Below are 23,528 nucleotides of genomic sequence, written 5' to 3'. Positions count from 1 at the left end.
ATTCTGGCCAAGGATGTATGTACAGGGGTCGCAATTTTGACCAGGCCCCTTGTACACCTGCATGAGGGCAGTGATGGCATGTAGAGGAATCAATCTCTCCATGCAGCTGCTGAATGCCCACTTCTTCTCCTCTCCCTCTTGCACACATTCAGAAGCTGCAGGAGGGATATGGAGGGCATTGGTTGCTCTACATGCCGCTCCCCACCGCCTCCCTATCCCTGTCCCTGTCCTGCTGCCTCTGGCACTTGTGTGCTCCCCTGCCTCCCCCTACTCTTCAATGGTAATAGGTGTAGTCAACATAAAGGATAATCATGTAACAGAGATCATATAGATGATATAGATGGCTAGAGAAAAAGTCCAAAAATGGGCCCAAATTTCACAATGTAGCTGGCACGGGGGTGACCGAACCGTCACAAAGTAGGAAGGGATCACACTAAGCGGATGTATTCATGTGAATCTGCTTGTCTGTAAACATCAAGGAAGGTAGATAAATACTTCTTACCAACTCTGTTGGACTCACACAGTCGTATGACAGTTGAGTCTGAAAGGCTTGAGGTCACAATCCGGGACCAAGGAGTATGTGGAGGGAGGTCCGTTGAACTGATGGAGGAACTCCAAACGGCTGTATGCCCGATGATGTATTTCACAGATGGAACATCAAGGTAGTTTGTAGTCCAGCTCAGACGCGGCCCGTTACACCGATACTCCAATCTCCCCCGAGTGGGGAGGAAGATATTTGCCAACAGCTAGCCCTTTTTGGGCTAGCTGTTGGCACCCTACATTGCTTTTAATTTCATTTTATTCCATTTTTTGTGATCACCAAGTCATTAATAACCTTTTGACTTTAATAAATTACCATTTTATACCGTTTGACCCGCACCATGTGGAGCCTTTTTTTCTTTTTTCCCTTCTTTTTGGTCTAAACCCCCAAATATCTTCCTCCCCACTCGGGGGAGATTGGAGTATCGGTGTAACGGGCCGCGTCTGAGCTGGACTACAAACTACCTTGATGTTCCATCTGTGAAATACATCATCGGGCATACAGCCGTTTGGAGTTCCTCCATCAGTTTAACGGACCTCCCTCCACATACTCCTTGGTCCCAGATTGTGACCTCAAGCCTTTCAGACTCAACTGTCATACGACTGTGTGAGTCCAACAGAGTTGATAAGAAGTATTTATCTACCCTCCTTGATGTTTACAGACAAGCAGATTCACATGAATACATCCGCTTAGTGTGATCCCTTCCTACTTTGTGACGGTTCGGTCACCCCCGTGCCAGCTACATTGTGAAATTTGGGCCCATTTTTGGACTTTTTCTCTAGCCATCTATATCATCTATATGATCTCTGTTACATGATTATCCTTTATGTTGACTACACCTATTACCATTGAAGCGCTACACTATTTTTATTTTTTGTTTGTTGAACTTTGTTTGTTTTTGGTGTTGGCTGCTGTTTTGGCTGTTGAGGCCTTTCTTTTATATATATATTTAACTATAGCGCAGTGTTTTCCCCCTAATTGTATATTCCCCCTACTCTTGCCATCCTCCGCAGCGCTGCCAGTTTTCCCCCTCCCACCCCCCCCCTGCTGGTTGATGCAGGGGACACTGTCAGGATGGAAATCGGGGAAGGAGGCAGTAAATGTGTAATTTACCAACCCCTTTCTTGTCTTATTAAATCAAGTCACTGATCGGTAACAGTGTTTGTTTTTGTTTTTTCATTAATAACGGAGGCATAGTAAACTGTGCTTGCTATGCTTACGTGTATGAATGAACAGGAAGCTCTGTGCAGAGCTATTCCTGTCTATTCCTTTTGTGCTGCTGAGGCTGCAAAGATGGAGATTGAGTTGTCCTTAATCTCCTTTCTCTGTCTCAAAGGTAAAGCATTAGAGGTTTGTTTAGACCCCTGATATTTTACCAAAGCTCCCCAACAGGGGTCCTAAATTTAAAAACAAAAAATAATTAAAAATAACATTAAAAATAAATAAATACATTTAAAAAAATGGTAAAAAAAAGATACAAAAATAAAATAACAAAAATAAAACCTACTGGGCTTGCAAAGGTCGCACTTGTGATGGGGTCCTGGCCATCCGCCACCCTGGGGGGACCCCAAGACAGCAGGAAGGGGGCCCACTGCAGGGCCATAATAAAGGGTCCCACAATGGGAGTAAAGGTCCCTGGGATCAGTGGGAAGGGCACCAGCTGGGGGTCAAGGGGGCCCTTCATGCTTTCTTGCACTGGGGCCCTGAAGGTTCTAGTTATGCCTCTGTTTCCAGCAATGGATCGTTTTTCAAAGAAGTGGCAGTCCTTGTTGAATGTGTGAACGGGCCCTTACACTGAACATTTATGTGTCTATTTATCAATGTTTTCACACAGTTTACATTATTGTCGGATATCTCAGCTTATATGCAGTTTTTGTATGGCAGCTGTCTCCAAACTGTGGCCCTTTGCTTGCCTTTATCCAGCCCTTGGGGCACTATTCCTTTCATTCATACAAGACACTATTCCTCCCACTGACATCATGCATGGGGCACAATTTTACCTACTGACACCAATGATGGGGTACTATTCCTCCCACTGACACCAATGATGGGGTACTATTCCTCCCACTGACACCTACAATTAAGTACTATTCCTCCAACTGACACCTACATATGGCCCTCTTAAAGTCTGAAGGACAGTAAACTGGCCCTTTGTTTAAAAAGTTTGGAAACCCCTATTGTATGGACTGTCAGAGTACTGACATAGGAGGTGGATTGTAACAAATGAACTTTGATTTGAGTGCAGACACAGAAGCTTGTAGGCTTTAATAATATTTGAGAAGTAAATAATCAGTGTCCATTAATGAGCATTCTACTAGGATGCAAATAATCACCTACAGTGATACATACAGTACATAAATACAAAAGTCATTACTTGCATTGGACAACCTTTTGCTCTCTCTGCTACCAAAAAGGACCTCAGATCTGTACCCCATCATTTTAGGGTGTGGTGACCCATGCATCAATCTTATGATTCTCCATGCTGTAGACATTCGCCAGCAGGCTCAGTGCTTTCCCCATAGTATCACCACAGATTTCTGGCTACCTGCCTAACCATGGAAAGTGCTGGCTGCAGAGAAGGTAATGTGTGATCTTCATGAGAGGTAACAAATATCTGGAAAGTGTTACACTTACACATAGCATGAAATGGTATATCAGATGATACATTTATTTAAATTACATTTTATTGGTGGGTAGCCACCTCAAGCAGGACAGCAACCTTCCTGCCTTCATTTCAACAAGGTAACACCATGATGGATAATTGTACTGTGCTAGGGCTGTGAAGATAACTAAGTGCACTCACCTGTTAATGCACCATGGTCTATAGTTGACTGACTCCGAGGTAACAGTCTTCGGATATCATAAAGAGCCATTTGAGAAGATGATGTCATATTTCTGCCCTGTTTCTCAAAGAACCTTGAAAAACTGTAATAATATCCAGAAATGGAAAAGAGGCCTTGTTGCCATCACACAACCTTCAAGAGGAGTAAGGCCATCACTGGTCTCTCATTGTGGAAAGAAACATGCTGCAAGAAGAGCAAAGAGACCACAAGGCCTTCTTCTTGCCAAGCTAGATGATGCATCGATCTTTGCCATTTCTTCTTATGATTAGTGGCATGCTCAAACTGTTGTGTTTCCTGTACTGTCCATCGTATACTAGAGGCAAGGCTCTGTGTTCCAAGTTTCCAGAGGCTTATCACTCCCATAATTATGCCAGGCTCATGTTACCGGCCTCAGCTAGAGTATCACACAACACGGGCTCTGCATGGAAACACGGCCTTGTAGAAGACTCAGCCGCACAAAAGCTCAAGAAACTCAATATTTTCCTTTGCTCTTTTCCCTCTCCTAAGGCAGATGCACGAAACCTGTTCTTCTGAGAATACAAATTATTTTATAATATGAGAACAAGTGGTCAGTCCAGCCAACACTGATATTTGATTTTTGGTGCAGAATTATACCACCTGACAGTATCTTCTACCTCAGTCTATTGGTGAGATCTATTGATTGAGTTCCTAGTTTTGCACACCTACTGTGCCCATTGTGTGTATATTTTTGACCATGACTGTTGCTTTATTTTATATTATGGAGAATGTAACAGGAGGCACTGAAGTACACAGGGGTGAAAGGTTAAACCCAAACCCTTTAGGTGGAGAGGAACAGAGTTGTGAAGTATTGCAGGGAGATCTCATTGCTGAAGCATCTAAAAAAATAAAATAAATTAGGGGTTGCCTGTCTATCACACTCCAATTATAAATTTAATATCACATTTGGGTGGACTAGCTCTTTAAAGTAAGGTGGTTTATAGGTCTTCAGTTTGACCTTGCAACCGTGGTGGCCTTACGTTGATTTCCATCAGAACATTCTGCTTGGATTTTGTTATGTTCTTTTATTTGCAAGATTCTGTCCTGGTGTTCTATTAGGATGAATTAGCTGTGGGGGAACCTAAGTTTGTTGGTAAGATCACAGAACCACAGGAGGGCACCAGTGTTCATTTTGGCAGCAAATTTTGATTTAGTTTTAGTCTTAGGACTAAAATGGCATTTTATTTTAGTCCCAATTTAGTCTTCTGCAATTGTTTTAGTTTTAGTCGTATTTAGTTGACTAAATCTCCAGTACATTTTAGTCTACTAAAACTCATTTTTATTTTATTTTTTTAATCTTTTTATTAAGTATAAAGACATACAAACAAACAAACAAACAACAGTTAACCTGCCACAGCATTGAAACAAGACCCACACAGGGGTCAGTGCCTGCCGGCATAGTGTTCCACGTCTATCATAAGTGTCAAAAAGCTGTAGCATGTCAAAAACCTTGTTTTAAAAGATAACAAGCAAAACCAAAGTAGAAATTGCAGTAGAGATGGCTTCCGATGTATCCACATTACTTTCACCCATGGAGTGGCAATTTGTAGGGGTCCAGTCAGTCAGCAGTTCCCATGTAGGCTTCAGCTAACCATTTGGCACACATTCTATAATTTTTTTTGGGCACCCCCTATTTTGGTAGGTTTCTTTGTAAAGTGGCAAAACACTATTGACATGTGTTTCCATAGCAAAAGGGAAGGCGAAGTACATTTTTTCCAGCAGAGGGTGATCATCTTCCTGGCATAGAAGAGCAGGAGTCCAATCAAGGTTCACTCTGCTGTCCTGGGGGCTAATTCTTCTACTAAGCCTAGTAGGCATATCTACGAGGTTGGGGCTATATCTATTGCCACTACTTCATGTATTACAGAGGGTACTTGTGACCAGTAGTTTCTAATGGCTGGACAGGACCAGAAGACATGTATAAAATCACCCGGGTCCCCAGTACATCTCCAACACTCCGAGGACAGGGAGGATCTTATTTTATGCAATCTATACTGGGTGATATATGCCTGGTGGAGTATTTTGTATTGTATGAGACGGTCTCAAAGTGAGACAAGGATTTTAAAGGGGAAATCTCAAATGTCCCCCCAGTCCTCGGAGTCTAGTACCAGAATGTCCTGCTTCCATCACTAATGAAGCGATGACAGTTTCGGGGAGGAAATTCTGAGGAGATGTGCATATAGGACCGAGGTCAGGTTCCTGGTACATTCATATCGTGTGACACTTTCCAGATCAGGTTGCACTATTTGCATGTCATTGGGTCTTATTTGGGCTTTAAACACATGGGACAGTTGCAAATAGTGGAATAGGCATGAGGGAGGTGCATTATTGTGGGATACTAGATGATTGAAGGGATGTATGGCGGTGTCGGTGGGAAGATCAGATATCAGTTTAATACCGCATTTGGCTCATATTTTGGGGTCGGGTAGTGTGTAGAAATGGGGTAAGGTAGGATTTTTCCACAGGGGGGTGTTTGAGGAGACTGCATTCCATGGGAATTTCTCAAGTCCTAGTCCTGCTCTCCAGGCCTTTAGGGTCGTGAGCATGGAGGGGGTTAAGCTTTGGGTCCTCAAAGGTGATAGGGCCTCCACAGAGTGGAGCACCGCAGCCTCTAGAACTGCCGCAGCTTCTTTAATTGAGTGAAAGCCTCTTCACATTCAGAAGTTCAATGGTCCCCAAAGGAACTTTAAGAAGATATCTTTTGATTCCTTTGACTGCACACATCAGTCTTAAACAGATCATAAAGAGCTCCAGCCACCTTTGAATACTACCCTGTTTCCCTGAAAATAAGACCTAGCGTGATTGTCGGTGTTGGCTGCAATATAAGCCCTATCCCCCAAATAAGCCCTACCCTGTTTCCCTGAAAATAAGCCCTACCCTGCAAATAAGACAAGTACTAACTAGGGCTTTATTTGGGAGGTAGGGTTTATATCGCACCTATCACGGCAATCATGCTAGGTCTTATTTTCGGGAAACAGGGTATTCTACATATCTGCTGTAATACCCACGAAAGCCAAGGAAAGCATGTAACTGTGTAATATTTTTATGAGGTTGAGGGCAGTTCACCACTGCTTTAACTTTGGCTTGATCAGTGACCACTCTTTCAGTAGATACAATGTGACCCCCAGGGGTTAATAATGTCACTGAGGTACACAGGACATTCTCTGAGTACTAGATCACCCAAAACTCATTCCATTACCTTTGGGGTGTTGCAGGTTTGTGGCATGTAAGTAAGTTGACAGAAGCCCAAAGGAGATATACAGGCTGTTTTCTTTTGATCTTTTGGTGCCATAGGAACTTTGTAGTATTCAGACAGTAGATCTAGAACGGTGAACCAATTCACATTTAAAGCCTCCAGTGCCTCTTTAATTTTGGACAGTGTATAATGATTGGATATTCTCGGATTCAGAATTCTGTAATCTACACATGGGTAGATGGACCAACTATTTTTTTTGCTACCACAGTGGAGGAGGCAAAGGGACTCTTACTATCTACAATGATCCCCTGGTCTTTTATATGATGTAATGTCTGTCCTAGCTCAACCACATCCTTTGGCAATATCCTCCAGGGTCGTTCCCTGAAGGGAGCAGCGTCAGTAATTCTAAAAGTGTGTTGAGCACTCAGCACAGCCTACATCCATATCATCTGTAGAGGACACCTCTGGCAAATCTGACAATTGCTGTGCCAGTTTCTTGTTCTAGAGCTCTGGCAACTTTGGGTCACTCAAATTGAGAGTAGAAGCTATATTTCTGACTTGGAGTCTGCACACCTCAGCATTGGGGTTAACACTCAGCACAAGGTAGCATTTAGCTAAAACCTGGCAAGAACCAATTATGACAAGATGTGGGTAAAACTTTTTACATTCACACTGGAGATAATTCCACTTTGGCTCTCCAGTACTTTCTCTCAGGAATCACCATCTTCTTTGTTCTTCATCTCTGCAGGAGTCTCCATCAGGAACGTATACGTAACTTCCACCTTCGATCAGCTTGTGGCAATACTGGAGGCTAATCTTAGCACTCTGTCTCCCAGTGGTGGAATTTTCACTGGGAGCTCACCGTTTCCTTCAACAGGATATGACTCCATGTTCAGGCCACACAATTCCATTCTTCTAGTAGTCTGAAGAGGTATGCTGCTCAAATACTTCTAGTAGAATGAACAGTACAAGATAAAGACATTTTGAGAGTAAGGGACCTAGGATGAAAAACCCTCCAATGAGGTTCACTGGTACCACATCCCTTGAATACAATATAGGGAAATAGGACCCTAACATGAAAAAACGAATTGGATTTTTAAGGTACCACACCCAAATTTATAAAAAAAAATGTGTTGACCTTTATTGATACATTTAAAAAGAAATTGTCATACAAACAATATAATGCCCTACATACCAGGCATGTAAGGGTACACCTATACAAGTGCAACTACAATTATTACATGGTACAGCAATTAAGGAGACATTTAATCCATATTGTTATTTCCAATTGTGGTATATGGGTATAGAAATGAATCACCCCTCTTTAAAATAATCACATTTTGTTGCTTTGCAGCCTGAAATGAAGACAGGCACAGTTTTTGTTTTATATAGCTGTATTTACCACTGCCACTTATAACATCCAAGTGAAAGATATAACACCAACAAGTCATAATAAAAAAATAAAAAACAAAATCACTGAGTTGGAAAAAGGGTCACCCCCCCCCCCCCCCCTAAAAATTACTTGTAAACTTAACCAGGTATAGCTAATCACCTTCTTGTGTGGCACACAGAGGCATTTGACTTTTAACTGCGATCAGCTGTGGTCATTTTACATAGCGCAACATGAAAAAAGCTTTCCTGGAGTATTTCAGTGCCCGGTATTGCAGCTGAAGCAAAAAGAATCAACTATGGGTGGCAAGGCACTGTCAAAAGATCTCTGGGATAAAGTTGTGGACAGGCACGAGTCAGGAGATGGATACAAAAAATCCAAAGGCTTTATCAATGCCTAGAAGCACAGTGAAGTCTATTATGAAGAAGTGGAAGGTATTTGGTACAACACAGACCCTCCCTGGATCAGGACCTTACACTAACAACAATATCACAAATTCTCCACAAATGTAGCTTGTATTGGAGCGTTGCAAGAAAAAAGCCACTCCTCAAGAAAGGCCACATGCAGTCACGACCGAGGCAGAGTTTTGCCAAAACGCTCCTTGAAAATTCTGAGGCCACATGGAAAAAGGTGTTATGGTCAGATGAGACTAAAATTGAATTATTTGGCCGCAACACAAAACGATATGTCTGACGGAAATCCAATAAAGCTCACCATCCAAATAACACCATTCTTACAGTAAAGCATGGAGATGGTAATATCCTGTTATGGGTTTTTTTTTCTCTGCAGCAGGGCCTAGAGTACTTGTCAGGATAGAAGGAAAATGGATGGGGAAAAATACCATCAAATTCTTGAGGAAAATCTGCTGCCCTTTGCCAGAAATTTGTCAATGGGAAGGTTTACATGACATTGACCCAAAGCACACAGCACAAATGAGCACACAGTGGTTGAAGGAGAAAAAGGTGAATGTCCTTGCATGGCCTAGTCAGAGCCCAAACTTAAATCCCAATGAAAATCTGTGGAATGACTTAAAGACTACAGTCCACAAACAGTCACCATAAATTTAACTGAACATGAGCATTTCTGTGGGCAAATATTGCAAAGTCTAGATGTCCAAAGTTAGTAGAGGCATATAAAGGCTGTAATTAAAGTAAAAGATGGTTCAATTAAAAAACTGACGCATGGGGGTGATCCTTTTTCCAACTCAGTTATTCTGTGATTTTGTATCTGTGATTTTTTTTTTTTATTGTTTTCTGACATGTCAGTGTTATATCTTTCACTTGGATGTTATACAGTGCCTTGAAAAAGTATTCATTGCCCTTGAACTTTTCCACATTTTGTCATGTTACAACCAAAAACATGACTAGGGTAGATAAGAGCTCACCTGAGACTGCCCTACCTATGTCAGAACCACTTACCCCCCCCCCCTCTACTTATCAGGATTGAAAACGCAAAACATAAGTGGAGTTAAAATGGCTGAACACGGCCTTTTATTAAACATACACTTTCTATATAAAAACATAACATAACCATATATAACTTATGCCGCGTACACATGGTCGAACTGTTTGACGTACTTAGTCCGTCATACAATCCGACGGACAATCCGTCGTACTTTCCACTGAACGGACTTGACCACACACGGATACCCAAACAGTCCGACGAAAGCTTGGGCGATGACGTACAGCACGTGCGACGGGACTAGAAATAGGAAGTCCAAGACACAGCAAAGCCCTGTAAATCCTTTCTGGGCATGCGCCATTCTTAGTCCGTCGGACTAGCATACTGACGACCGTCTTGTCCGCTGAAACCAAAGTACGACGGACAGATTTTTGGAAAAACCGAAATTCTTAGTACTCCGGACTGCACGCTGAAAAAGTCAGCTGAAGCCCACACACAAGCGGATTGTCCGCTGAAATGTGTTTCAACGGACTAAGTACGTCAAACAGTTCGACCGTGTGTACGCGGCATTATCCATCTTTCAAGATTAGAGGTCCCTGATGGTGCCACATTGACAAATTTTTTGTGTCTGAGCCACCAGATAGCTGAACTGCGACCCCAGCTGCAAACACCAGCTCAGATCCTAAACCAGCTGACCTCAGACACCATTGTACCATACACACTCGAGGGCTCCATACCTCAAATCAATACCCACCATTTTTCCAATAACAATAAATAGACCGCCATCAAGGACCCCAATCGCCAAACACTTTAAGAAAAAAAAAACATTACAACGGTGAAATTAATACTAAGAAGGAGGGGTGGGTGGGAGGGATGCTCTTCCGACAATTGCCTCTCAGCAAGTGTGCCGGGACCTCCCCTTCCAGACAACTGAACTCCCGGGCCCCTCCCCATTACACCCTCCTCTGATCCAATAAGGTAAGTGCAAGGACTGACATGCTAACATTATAATAGATGAACCCCTGCCAACCAAATCCCCTTCTCACCCTGTCATGTATGCCCTATACTGTTTCCGTTCCTCCTCTGCTCCGGGTATGTCATAAATGTATTTTATTGGGATTTTATGTGATAGACCAAGACACAGTGGCACATAATTGTGAAGTGGAAGGAAAATTATAAATGGTTTTTGATCTAAACCATTCCATTGTAGCTCTGGCTGTATGTTTATGGTTGTTGTCCTTCTGGAAGGTCAACCTCCAAACCAGTCTCAAGTTTTTTGCAGACTCTTCTAAGATTGCCCTTTATTTGGCTCCATCCATCTTCCCATCAACTATGACCAGCTTCCCTGTCCCTGTTGGAGAAAAGCATCCCCACAACATGATGCTGACACCACCGTGTTTCACAGTGGGGATGGTGTGTTCAGGGTAATGTGTAGTGTTAGTTTTCCACCAGACATAGCATTTTGCTTTTAGGTAAAAAGGTTCAATTTTGGTCTCATCTGACCAGAACACCTTCTTCCACACGTTGCTGTGTCCCCCACATGGCTTCTCGCAAACTGCAAACGTGCCATACTCTTTCCATTTACGGATGATGGATTGAACAGTGCTCCATGAGATGTTCAAAGCTTGGCATATTTTTTTATAATCTAACCCTGCTTTACACTTCTCCACAACTTTATCTCTGACCAGTCTGGTGTGTTCCTTGGCCTTCATGATGCTGTTTATTCACAAAGGTTCAACAAACCTCTGAGGTTTTCACAGATATCTGAGATTAAATTACACACAGGTGGACTCTATTTATTAATTAGGTGACTTCTAAAGGCAATTGGTTGCACTAGGTTTTAGTTAGGGGTATCAGAGTAAAGGGGGCTGAATACAAATACAAGCCACATTTTTCAGATATTTATTTGTAAAATATTTTGAAAACCATTTATCATTTTCCTTCCCCTTCACAATTATATCTCACTTTGTGTTGGTCTATCACATAAAATCCCAATAAAATACATTTATGTTTTTGGTTGTAACATGACATAATGTGAAAAATTTCAAGGCACTGTAAGTTGTACTGAATAAATCCAGCTGGATAAAACACAAACTGTGTCAGTCTTCATTTTAGGCTGCAAAGGCTTTTCTATACCCAATGTAAGGAGTATTTATTGCTTATAGCTTCTTCTATATGTTTCGCAGGGCAGCCACCCGATTCTTCAGAAAGAAAGCAATAAATACATCTCTGTTTTAAACGCTGACCAATGTGCATAAGAGAGAGAAAACAGCTTGCATCAGGTGACACCAATGAAAGAGATGGATCCCAGTATCTTGAGAATTCCCTCAACACAGGAACGATAACTATTGTGATTAAGGGGGATTGATTGTTATAGGCTGCGGTTGAACAAGATGGAGGGTATTTTAACTGCCTCATTTACCAGTAGAGATGTTTATCCATACTGATGATCTGGAGTGGTTTTTCTACATCTAGCAAGGTCCCGGGGCCCAAGAGGCCTAATGGTGACCTTAAGGTTTAGGGAGAGCTGATATCCTTCCTTGTAGAGTGGGTTACCAGGCATGGTGGGTGTAATATAAGCTGAAATGATGGGTGCCAGGCACTTTTTGAGACGCTTTGTGTCTCTTTCAGTGGGACAGGTTCTGGGAGTTGGCGCCAGCAGCGGAGCAACGCAGGGTTCCTTGGTCAGACTAGCTGGCGAGGATTGCCCTGGGGTCATCTCCGGATGGATCAGACGGTATATAAGTGATGCGACAAAGGCTGCATACAGTAAGTTATGGCACGAATGGTTGCCTTTATTGCAACAGGCCGAGGTAGAGCAGGAGGGCCAAGAAGTGAGGTTGTTGGTTCTGTACTTTGTCTCGCGGAACCTTGAGGAGAGGGTGTCGGTGTTGGAGAGAAAATTGGCATGGTTGGCATAAATTGCAGAGTTGCCGGGACTTCACCAAAGATTTTTGGGTACATCAAGCCCTGAAGAGAGCGCTCTCAGAAGCACAGGGACTCTAGGCGTCCTGTTTCATTTGAGATTCTACAGAAGGTTTTAGCCCAGTTGGTTTTTCTGTGTTCATCTGCCTATGAGGTTTCTTTGTTTAAAACTGCCTTTTTTTGGTTTCCTTTTCGGATCAGCGTACTAGTCAGCCCTTCCAAGAGGGTACATGGGGGTATGTTGGCTCGGGAGGTCACCTGTGGGGAGGATAGGGTATCCCTGGTTTTGCGCAAGTCCAAAACAGATCAGGTTGTCAGGGGGAGGAAGGTTCAGGTATTTTTGGTGCCGGGTTCGCCCTTATGTCCGGTGGAGGCCATGAGGGCATTTCTCGCAGTGCGCCCGGATTTGGCTGGGTTCTTTTTGTTACATGCCAACGGGTCCAGATTTCAATTCATTTGTGTTTTCCGGAAATGTTTAAGGGCATTGGGTTTGGGGGACAAGGAATTTTCTTTAGCACACTATCTGAACTGAGGTGGCTATGGAGGACACTAGATGTGGGTTGGATGAAAAGGCGGTCAAGCGCATTGGTAGATGGGAATCGCATAGGTTCCAGTTATACATTCGTCCTCACCTATTGTTTGATTAAATGGGAGGGAAAGCGTAATATGAATGTTTTGGGTGGATATGCATGTGTCTGCTTGCCTGTTGGTTGTTATTTGTGTTGTGGTTTTTTTTTTTTCTTCTCTTTCAGGTGGCATGCAGGGCCTGGTCTGGATATTGGGCCACTCATATGTGTTTTGGGGGGGCAAAAAAGCAGACGTTAGGCCCAATGGGAGACAATTAGGCATTTCTAGGCAGGAAGCCTGCGTCCGTTGGTTGGGTGTACCGGGCATGCTGTGGAGATGGAAGTGCATTGCTTTGCATGACTAGACAGGCCGCCGGGCGTTTTGGTGTTACTCGTCGGCGGTAATGATATGGGATTACGGTCCATGTTGGATAGCACGCGGGATATCAAATTTGATTTCCTGCGGCTTATTGTGTGGCCCAACATCATTACACAGACGACTTGGCGATTGGCTAGACTGGTAGAGCGGCTCAATAAGGCCCGCAAAAAGGTCAACAGGGATGTAAGCAGATTTGTAGTTAGGAATGGGGGTCTGGTCATCTGGCATTTAGAGCTGGAAGTGGATACTTGGCGATATCTTCGGGGGGACGGAATACACCTCAATGGGGTGGGTATTGATATGTGGGCCCTGGGGCTGCAGGATGGTATCCAGAGAGCTTTGAGGGTATGGAGGGGCACTTAAGGGTAAGGTTTTCCCCTTGGGTGCTGTGGCGGGTGTTGTTCTTTGTGCGTGAATGAAGAAGCCTCGGATCCCGCTGGTGGTATTCCAGTTAATGGTGGTTTAGCTAGAATTTGGTTAACGGGTGCACTGAGGTCAGTGGGTTGTCTCTGAGCCAGTATGTCGGCTGAAGGTCTATTATTATATAAAAGGTACTGCAGTGCATTATTAAACATATGTTAGTTTGGGGTTCCTGCAAAGACCAACGTGAGTAGTGACTAGGGGGCAGGGAGGGGTTAAGTGTGTCCTGGGCAGGCAGTGATTCTAACTGTCTGGGGGATGGGCTAGCAGTGACACGACACTGATCGCTGCTACCGATGACAGGGAACAGACGATCAGTGTCCTGTTATTAGGCATTTCACATCGGCATCTCCCCGCTCTTCAGTTCCGCGGGTATCCCACCGGCAATCGAGTCTGCGGGTCCCGCAGGCACGGTCACGGAGCTCGCGTGCGCGCACGGCTGGAAATTCAAAGTAACGTACAGGTACATTATTTTGCCCAGTCATCCCTAGTGCCACCATGATTTTTGGCCATGGCAAGAGGCTGGTGTTTCTAAAGGACATGTTTTATTGTGACACCTCAACATGTCACAGCAACATCTTTTGCTGACTATATCTTACAGGTTCAATGTAAGGTCTGGGTGGGGTGGCGGTCTCTATAGAATGCCCAGCAGCTGTTACTGACTTCATGTTACTTTCTGATGAATATATGAATGGGGTAGGATCTTCCTCACCCTCTACCATATGTTATCAGTACTAGCTAAGGGGGCAAACGTCCCCTTGTCTAGTCCTTCCCTGCTCCAAACAGCCATTATAAGTTTTGCTGCTGATAAGTCTCCATGACAGGAGGTGTAAGGTTCTCTTTAAAACTGAGATTTGAGTTTCAGGTTAATCAATCCTTTAAATCGCTAATCTCGCAAATACTCTCCCCAAGACCAGTGAGCGTCACACAACTGGACATCTGGGGACTTACCTGAAAGGTTGAAAGGATTAGGTGATCAGGTTCCTTGGAATCTCCCTTATTAAAGCAGAACGTATTCAGAGATTTTCCTTAATGCCAGTCCAAAAAGCATGATTGTTAGGGTATGTATACATGTTCATCTAGGGGGAGGTAAAACCAAGCATTTGAGCCGCTGCTACAAATGCACAGGAAATGCATATGTAACACAGCAAAAACATGGTAAAAAAGCATATGTGTTTTTAGCGCAATTTTGCTACAGAGTGTGAAAGGGCCCGAGAGGAACGGCAAGGCTAAAATTGTTTTGCATTAGCTAGCCCATAAATGATGCATTTTTTTTGTTCAACCATTGGGTTGACCAAAGAAAAAAGACTTGATTCATGCATTCAATGTGGATGGGGGGATCCTCCCCGCTGAGCTACTGTTTTCTGGCAGCAGGAAATGCACTGATTAGCACTGCAGGCCATAGCCTACCGCGTGGATTAAGTGGGGAAAACCCGACAGGTTGGTTGTACAAAAGTCAGTCAGTAGATTGACATTTGCACATTATATCACAAAATATGATATATTTATATTTTTATATATATATATATATATATATATATATATATATATATATATATATTTATTTAAAAATATACTTCTAATGCCGCGTACACACGGGCGGACTGTATGGCCTACTTAGTCCGCCGAAACACATTTCAGCGGACAGTCCGCTCGTGTGTGGGCTTCAGCGGACTTTTTCAGCATGCAGTCCGGCGTACTAAGTATTTTGGATTTTTCGAAATACTGTCCGTCGTACTCGCATTTCGGCGTACAATCCGCCCGTGTGTATGCCAGTCCGCCGTACTTTTGAAATGAGCGGACTTTTCCCGCCCGGAGAAAAGTCCGCTCATTTCAAGCGGGTATCCAGGTAGGCGGGGCCCGCGAAGGAGATGTCGCTGGCCCCGCCGCCTGGTATGGACTTAAAGGGGAACCCCAACGCTGAAAAAAAATCGGCGTGGGGGTCCCTCCCAAGTCCACAACAGACCCTTGTCCGAGCACGCTACCCGGCCGGCCAGGAAAGGGGGGTGAGCGAGCGCCCCCCCCCTCCTGAGCCGTACCAGGCCGCGTGCCCTCAACATGGGGGGGTGCCTTGGGGAAGGGGGGGCCGCGCGGTCCCCCCATCCCAAAGCACCTTGTCCCCATGTTGTTGAGGACAAGGGCCTCTTCCCGACAACCCTGGCCGTTGGTTGTCGGGGTCTGCGGGCGGGGGCTTATCGGAATCCGGGAGCCCCTTTAATAAGGGGGCCCCCCGGATACCGGCCCCCCACCCTATGTGAATGAGTATGAGGTACAATGTACCCCTACCCATTCACCTGTAAAATAAAAGTACAAAAAAAAACACAACACACGAGATAAAATACTTTATTGCACAGCTCCGGGGGTCTTCCGTCTTCGGGGGTCTTCTCGCCGGACTCCTCCGCCATCTTCTTGTAGCTCTTTTGCTAGCGGAGGAGTCCGGCTTTCTTCCTCGCCGCCGGCCTCTTCTCCCGACTTCGGGGGTCTTGTCCCCCTCTTCGGTTCTTCTGCCGGGCCACCGCGCCTTCTTATAGCTCTTTTACAGGCGGTGGCCCGGTCTTCTGTCGCCGCCGCCGCCGCCGCCGCCGCCTTCCGTTCTTCTTCTTCTTCTTCTCCAGGAGATGTTGCCTCGACGATCTCTCTGGCCGGAATGCCAGGGACGCACTGCGCGGCCACTTATATAGGGACAAGGGGCGGTGTCACATGGCTTTATGTCACATGGGTTGGTCACATGGGTTGATGTCACATGGGGACTATGACATCGTAAGGGGGCGGGGTCACCATGTGACACCAACCCATGTGACATAAAGCCATGTGACACCGCCCCTTGTCCCTATATAAGTGGCCGCGCAGTGCGTCCCTGGCATTCCGGCCGGAGAGATCGTCGGCACCCCCTCATGTTGAGGGCACGCGGCCTGGTACGGCTCAGGAGGGGGGGCGCTCGGGTAGCCTTTCCTGGGCTGCCGGGTAGCGTGCTCGGACAAGGGTCTGTTGTGGACTTGGGGGGGACCCCCACGCCGATTTTTCGGCGTTGGGGTTCCCCTTTAAGTCCATACCAGGCGGCGGGGTCAGCGACGTCTCCTTCGCGGGCCCCGCCTACCTGGAGACGCGCTCGAAATTAGCGGACTTTCCTCCGCGTGTGTGGGCGAGTCCGTTCATTTCAAAAGTAGGGCGGATAGTATGGCGGACTTAGTACGCCGTATTAGTCCGCTCAAAAAGTGGTGTGTGTGGTCAAGTCCGTTCATTCGAAAGTATGACGGACTGTCCGTCGGATTGTATGACGGACTAAGTAGGCTATACAGTCCGCCCCTGTGTACGCGGCTTTAGGCTACTTTCACACTGAGGTGGTTTACAGGCATTTAAATAACATAGCGCTAAAAATAGCATTTGTAAAGTGCCTCTTATGTTACTCCAGTGTGAAAGACCGAATGCTTTTACACCGGAGCGGTGCACTTGGAGGACGTTAAAAAAATTCCTGCAAGCAGCATCTTTGGGGCAGTTTAGGAGCGATGTATGCACTGCCCCTAAGCGGTGTATACACTGCTCCTAAAGCGCCCCTGCCCTTTGAAATCAATAGGCAGTGCCACCACAGCACCTGCAAAGTGCTTCGGCAGCGGCGCTTTGTGCTATTAACCCCTTCATCGGCCACTAGTGGGGGTTAAAAGCGCTAGCGGGCGAAAAGCGCTGCTAAAACGACGACTCCCCCCCCCCCCCCTGCTCCGGTGTGAAAGTGCCCTAAATGTGGTTGGAAACCCTTACAAACCACTTTTCACTACAGGTAAGCCTATAATAAGGCTTACCTGTAGGTACCATGGATATCTACTATACTTGCATTGTTTAGGACAGGGGTCTTCAAACTATGGCCCTCAAGTTGCTCAAGAACTACAATTCCCATCATGCCTAGTGATGTCTGTGAATGGTAAGAGTTTTACAATGCCTCATGGGATGTGTAGTTTCGCAACAGCTGGAGGGCCGTAGTTTGAAGATCCCTGTTTTAGGAGATATCCACTGTATCAGCATGTGCCAACCATCGGCACATGCTCACTGAAGAAACAGCTCATTCGCGCTGTTGCTTCAGCTGATGTGCCACGCAGGAGTGACGTCATTATGGCTCAATTGCGGCCAATCACAGCGCCAGAGCCCGCAAACCCAGAAGTAACATTCCGGAGACTTGTCTCCAGCCACAGCGGTGTACGGGGACCGCTGAACCAGCTTTAATCTAAGGTAAGCATTTCGTAATGAGTTAGTATGTGATGCATACTTGCATAGTTGCCAACTGTCCCGAATTTCCCGGGACATTTCCGGGATTAGGACATTTGTCCCGAATTAATTTTGTCCCGGGAAATGTCCCGGGAAATTAGGTTTGTCCCGGGAAATTGAATAGAGGTCTGCGGCCGGCGGAGACAATGTGTCTGCTGGCCGCCATTTTTAAGAAGACCAGAGGTTGTTCTTCTATAGAGAACCTGTGGCGCCGCCCACCCCCGCTGCCAGTGTGTGTGTGTAACATGTGGTGGCGCCACAGTTTAAAGTCTCCGCGTGGCAACGGCGGCATGTCGGGGGCCAGTCTGTCACTGTGGATTTTGGGGCGGGGGCCAGTGGTATGATAATGTCGGGGGCCAGTCTGTCACTGTGTGGATGTCGGCATGGGGGCCAGTGGTATGATAATGTCGGGGGCCAGTCTGTCACTGTGGATGTCGGATGTCGGGGGACAGTGGTATGATAATGTCAGGGGCCAGTCTGTCACTGTTGATGTCGGATGTCGGGAGACAGTGGTATGATAATGTCAGGGGCCAGTCTGTCACTGTTGATGTCGGGAGACAGTGGTATGATAATGTCGGGGGCCAGTCTGTCACTGTGGATGTAGAGGCGGGGGCCAGTCGGATGTCGGGGGCCAGTGGTTTGATAATGTCGGGGGCCAGTCTGTCATTGTGGATGTCGGGGGCCAGTGGTATGATAATGTCGGGGGCCAGTCTGTCACTGTGAATGTCGGGGCGGGGGCCAGTCGGATGTTAGGGGCCAGTGGTATGATAATGTCGGGGGCCAGTCTGTGGATGTGGGGGCCAGTCTGTGGATGTGGGGGCCAGTCTGGAGATGTGGGGGCCAGTCTGGAGATGTGGGGGCCAGTCTGGAGATGTGGGGGCCAGTCTGCGCAGTATGTGGGGGCCAGTCTGCGCAGTATGTGGGGGCCAGTCTGCGCAGTATGTGGGGGCCAGTCTGTGGAGGTGGGGGCCAGTCTGGAGATGTGGGGGCCAGTCTGAGGATGTCGGGGGCCAGTGGTATGTCGGGGGCCAGTCTGTGGATGTCGGGGGCCAGTCTGTGGATGTCGGGGGCCAGTGGTATGTCGGGGGCCAGTGGTATGTCGGGGGCCAGTGGTATGTCGGGGGCCAGTCTGTGGATGTGGGGGCCAGTCTGTGGATGTCGGGGGCCAGTGGCATGTCAGGGGCCAGTCTGTGGATGTCGGGGGCCAGTCTGTGCAGTATGTGGGGGCCAGTCTGTGCAGTATGTGGGGGCCAGTCTGGAGATGTGGGGCCAGTCTGTGCAGTATGTGGGGGCCGGTCTGTGCAGTATGTGGGGGCCGGTCTGTGGATGTGGGGGTGGGGCGGTCTGTGGATGTGGGGGGGGGGCGGTCTGATTATGCATTATGGTGAGTTGAATGATTTCATTTCATATTACAATTTAATAATAGAAATAATGCGCTTCAATCATCCTGACACCATAACAATCATGGCACGGGATGATTGAAGCGCTAACACCAGGTATTTGGAGTATCTTTATCTGCTGATTGTCGAACTCTAGAAAACACATATTGCTATTGTGGTGTAGGATCGGGGGTCTGCTGTCCCTCCTTTCCCTCTCCCCCCTCCTTTCCCTCTCCCCCCCCCTTTCCCTCTCCATCCCGCATTCATCTCAGACTCTAACCACACCCCTTTGAGCCATGCCCCATGTAAGCCACACCCACTATTTAACGTAAACCACGCCCGTATTTTTTACTTTTCCTATGCCACACCTATAACTGCATGCCCCGCCCCTAATTATACCACTACTCCGCCTACTGCCATAAAAGTGTCCCGAATTATTCTTTTTACAATGTTGGCAACTATGTACTAGCTCATCATGCCTTTGTCTTGCAGGTTGTTTTTTTTTGGGGGGGGGGGGGGGGGTTGGATGAGTTTACAACCACTTTAAATGAAACCTATGCAATTCTCTGGACACAGCATACACTTTAGTTTTATAACATCAGCATTGTAATAACAAAACAAAGAGTTATTTTCAACAAACCAATATAAGCTTACTTGAAAAATCTCCTTTCATGTTGTCAGTTCTGCTTGTCTGCTGGCTGTCTCTTCCACAACTTCCTGGATTCCCTGCATGCTTTGCAGCTTCTCCCTGCTGTTTACTTTCCATTTCTAAGGACTACATATCCCATGGTACCTTGCTTCCTGCAAGCAGTTCTTCCTATACTGACTCCACCTCCTGAAGCTCCTCCTCTCAGCACCTCTGTAGTTCAGAAGGAAGGCTCTGTAAAATGTGTGACACATCAGTGCTACTCATAGAGCATAATGACTACATTTCACAGAATCCAAAGAAGTAAATGTGTGGGGATCTTCACAAAGTAAGTTCACAAACTTCAATATTGTTCAGAGTAATAGTAGTAGACTAGAAATAATTGAAAAATAATGTAGAAATTAATATATGATCTTATATTTTGACCATAGATATTCTTTCAATTTCTAATTGATTATTTTAAGCAGGTTAACCACTTGACCTCCAGAAGATATACCGTATTTATCGGCGTATAACACGCACTTCTTTCCCCCTAAAATCAGGGGGAAATCGGGAGTGCGTGTTATACGCCGATCCCCCGCTGTTTCGAAGCCTTTTTGCCGTTCTCAGTATTCCGGGTATTTTCGGCCGCAATCGGCCGTTCTCGGCTATCTGCGGCCGTTCTCGACGGCTTTCAGAAACCCCGAAAGCCTCCGAGAACGGCCGAGTGCAGCCAAAAATAGCCGAGAACAGCCAAAGATAGCCGAGAATGGCCAAGTGCGGCCGAAAATACCCAGAAGCCACCGAGAACTACCGAGCGCCGCCGAGATACACAGGACATCCACTCTGTATCTCAGCAGCGCGATTTTTAAATGGCAAACACACAGACAACGCTGCAAACGACTTACAAGGCTAAATGGATGGCTGCAAATGACACTGACAAGGCTAAATGGTATATTGCTGCAAATGACACTGACAAGGCTAAATGGATGGCTGCAAATGACAATGACAAGGCTAAATGGACGGCTGCAAATGACACTGACAAGGTTGCATTGATGGGCATTTCAATGTAAGTTTTTTTCCTTAAACTTCCCTCCTAAAAGTTTTTTTCTTTTAAATTCCCTCCTAAACTTGGGGTGCGTGTTATACGCCGACGCGCCTTATATGAGGATAAATACGGTACCCTCCTTCGTGATTTTTAGCTTTTTGCCATTGCGTTACTTTAACTGACAATTGCGCGGTCATTGAACGCTGTACATAACTTACATTAATGTTCTTTTTCCCCCCACAAATAGAGCTTTCTTTTGCTGGTATTTTACCACCACTGGGTGTTTTATTTTTTGCGCTATGAACAAAAAAATATTTTTAACTTTCAGCTTTAACACATATCCAATAAAAAAAGTCTTCATAAATTTAGGCCAATATGTATTCTGCTACATATTTTTGGTAAAAAAAAATAAGAATCCAAATAAGCGTATATTGATTGGTTTGCGCAAAAGCTATAGCGCAGGGATCCTCAAACTACGGCCCTCCAGCTGTTGCGAAACTATATATCCCATGAGGCATTGTAAAACTCTGACATTCACAGACATGTCTAGGCATGATGGGAGTTGTAGTTCCTGAACAACTGGCCATAGTTTGAAGACTCATGTTATAGCGTCATAAACACAAATACAAACTTTGGGATATATACTGGAATTTGTATTTATTTTTTATACTAGTATGGAGGTGATTAGCGACTTATAGCAGGACTGCGATATTGGGGCAGGCAATCTGACACAAACTAATACTTTTGACACTGGGAACCAGGGGCGCTATTACAGTGATTAAAGTGTAACTCCAGGTCAAAACTAACTGGAAACTTGCTCTCTGTCACTTTCTAAACCTAATCTATCTAACCCTATAAAGCAAAAATCACATACTTACTGATTCTGCAGCCAATCCAGTCTGGTATCCAGCAGTGGAACCTTTGTGCAGGAGAGGAACGACAACAGCTGTGAAATGGCAGGGAAATGACGTCACCCATAGATGTACTATGGGGCTTCCATTGTCGGCTGCCTCTCCTGTACCCACCTCCACACACTGAAGCTGCTGCTGACAGCTGATGCTGGGACTGGACCAGGTTGCCTACAGAATGGGAAAGTACAGCGATTTTTCTTTACAGGGTTAGATAGATTAGGTTTAGAATGTGGCAGAGAGCTGGTTTCGCATTAGTTAGGTTTTAAAAACAATAATGCCGCGTACACACGATCAGACTATCCAGCGGACTTGGTCTGGCGGACAAACCCCCGGAAAGTCCGCCGGACTTTCCGAACGAGCGAACCTGCCCACACACGACCGGACTTTTCCGGCGGACTAGGTCCGCCGTACTTTTGAAATGAATGGACTTGCCCACACACGGAGGAAAGTCCGTTCATTTTGAATGTGGCTCCAGGTAGCCAGGACTAGCGAAGGAAATCAATGTCGCAGCCTGCGGCGGCGAGATTGACACGTCGCTGGCCCCATCACCTGGTATGGACTTAAAGGGGAAGCCCTATGCTGAAAAAACGGTGTGGGGGTCCCCCCAAGGTCCATATAAGACCTTTATCCGAGCACACAGCCCGGCAGGTCAGGAAAGGGGGTGGGGACGAGCGAGCGCCCCCCCCCCCTCCTGAGCCGTACCCCAAAGCACCTTGTCACCAAGGGCCAGGGTTGTCAGGATCTGCGAGAGGGGGGCTTATCGGAATCCAGGAGCCCCCAGATACCGGCCCCCCCACCCTATGTGAATGAGTATGGGGTACAATGTACCCCTACCCGTTCACCTGGTGAAAAAAAATGTAAAAAAAAACACAACACAAGGGTATAAATGAATAACCCTGATACGCCCTTGTGAACAGGGAGGCTTAGCTTTTCCAGATTTATATAAATAAATCAGATAAAGTCTGGGAAAAGTGGTTGGACAAATCGTACACGGCATCTAATGTAGATGGGGGTAATGAATCATAATCTGGGTTTCCTTATAGGGGATGCCTGGGGCTATTAGTGATAGAAGGGACTATTGTTAATCTTAATTTTGGATTGTTAGTTGCTATGCAATGTGATGGGATCTTGATATTCTACCAATATATTTCAGTTTTATTGTGTATGATGTTTTGTCTTGTTTTGTTTTGTTTGTTTGTCTAAGAAATTAAATAAAAAGATTTATTTAAAAAAAAAAAAAAAAAGGTTCCTGATAGTCAGCCTACGGTGAATATTTTAGCCAATATTCCCTTTAAAAATTTTATAGGATTTTTGTTCGGGGAATAGATGTTAACCAGTGTATACCTTGTATTTCCTAGTTTTCCTTTTAGAAATAAGTATCTTCCTTCTGGATCTGTTTCTCTTCCCTCTAGGGTGAAGCGAGTATTTTTCCCAAATCCTTTTGCCACTCCTCTCGCCCTATTTGTAATCGTATCCCCATAATACCAACTCGGACGATCTTTAGAATAAAGCCTAATCTTTGACGTATGTGAGATATGCGTCTCTTGTAAAAAAATCACGTCAGCCTTATACTGTTTTAGTTCTGCCAAGATTTTGTACCTCTTTTTTGCTGTATTGAGTCCCTTGACA

The 23,528-nt window shown here is 45.6% G+C and overlaps 1 protein-coding gene across 3 annotated transcripts in view; it reads right to left on the bottom strand.

The window, feature by feature from the left end:
• Nucleotides 1-22,585, bottom strand: part of RNF224 (ring finger protein 224) — a 37,854-nt gene extending 15,269 nt beyond the window's left edge. The window contains exon 1 of one of the 3 annotated variants that reach the window (XR_013272245.1): nt 3,345-3,835. The gene's annotated coding sequence lies outside the window, so the exon portion shown is untranslated. Of the gene's footprint in view, nt 1-3,344; nt 3,836-19,969 lie in introns of those variants that run through there. The other 2 variants (XM_077476107.1, XM_077476098.1) reach the window with 2 other exon arrangements.
• Between the last annotated feature and the right edge of the window lie 943 nt (nt 22,586-23,528).

This window comes from Lithobates pipiens, unplaced genomic scaffold (assembly GCF_037356315.1).
Source record: "Lithobates pipiens isolate NorthernLeopardFrog02 unplaced genomic scaffold, aLitPip1_a1.2 Scaffold_1, whole genome shotgun sequence".
Classification (NCBI taxonomy): domain Eukaryota; kingdom Metazoa; phylum Chordata; class Amphibia; order Anura; family Ranidae; genus Lithobates; species Lithobates pipiens.
The sequence above is the reverse complement of the archived record's forward strand: the minus strand, read 5'-3'. Positions and strand labels throughout refer to the sequence as shown.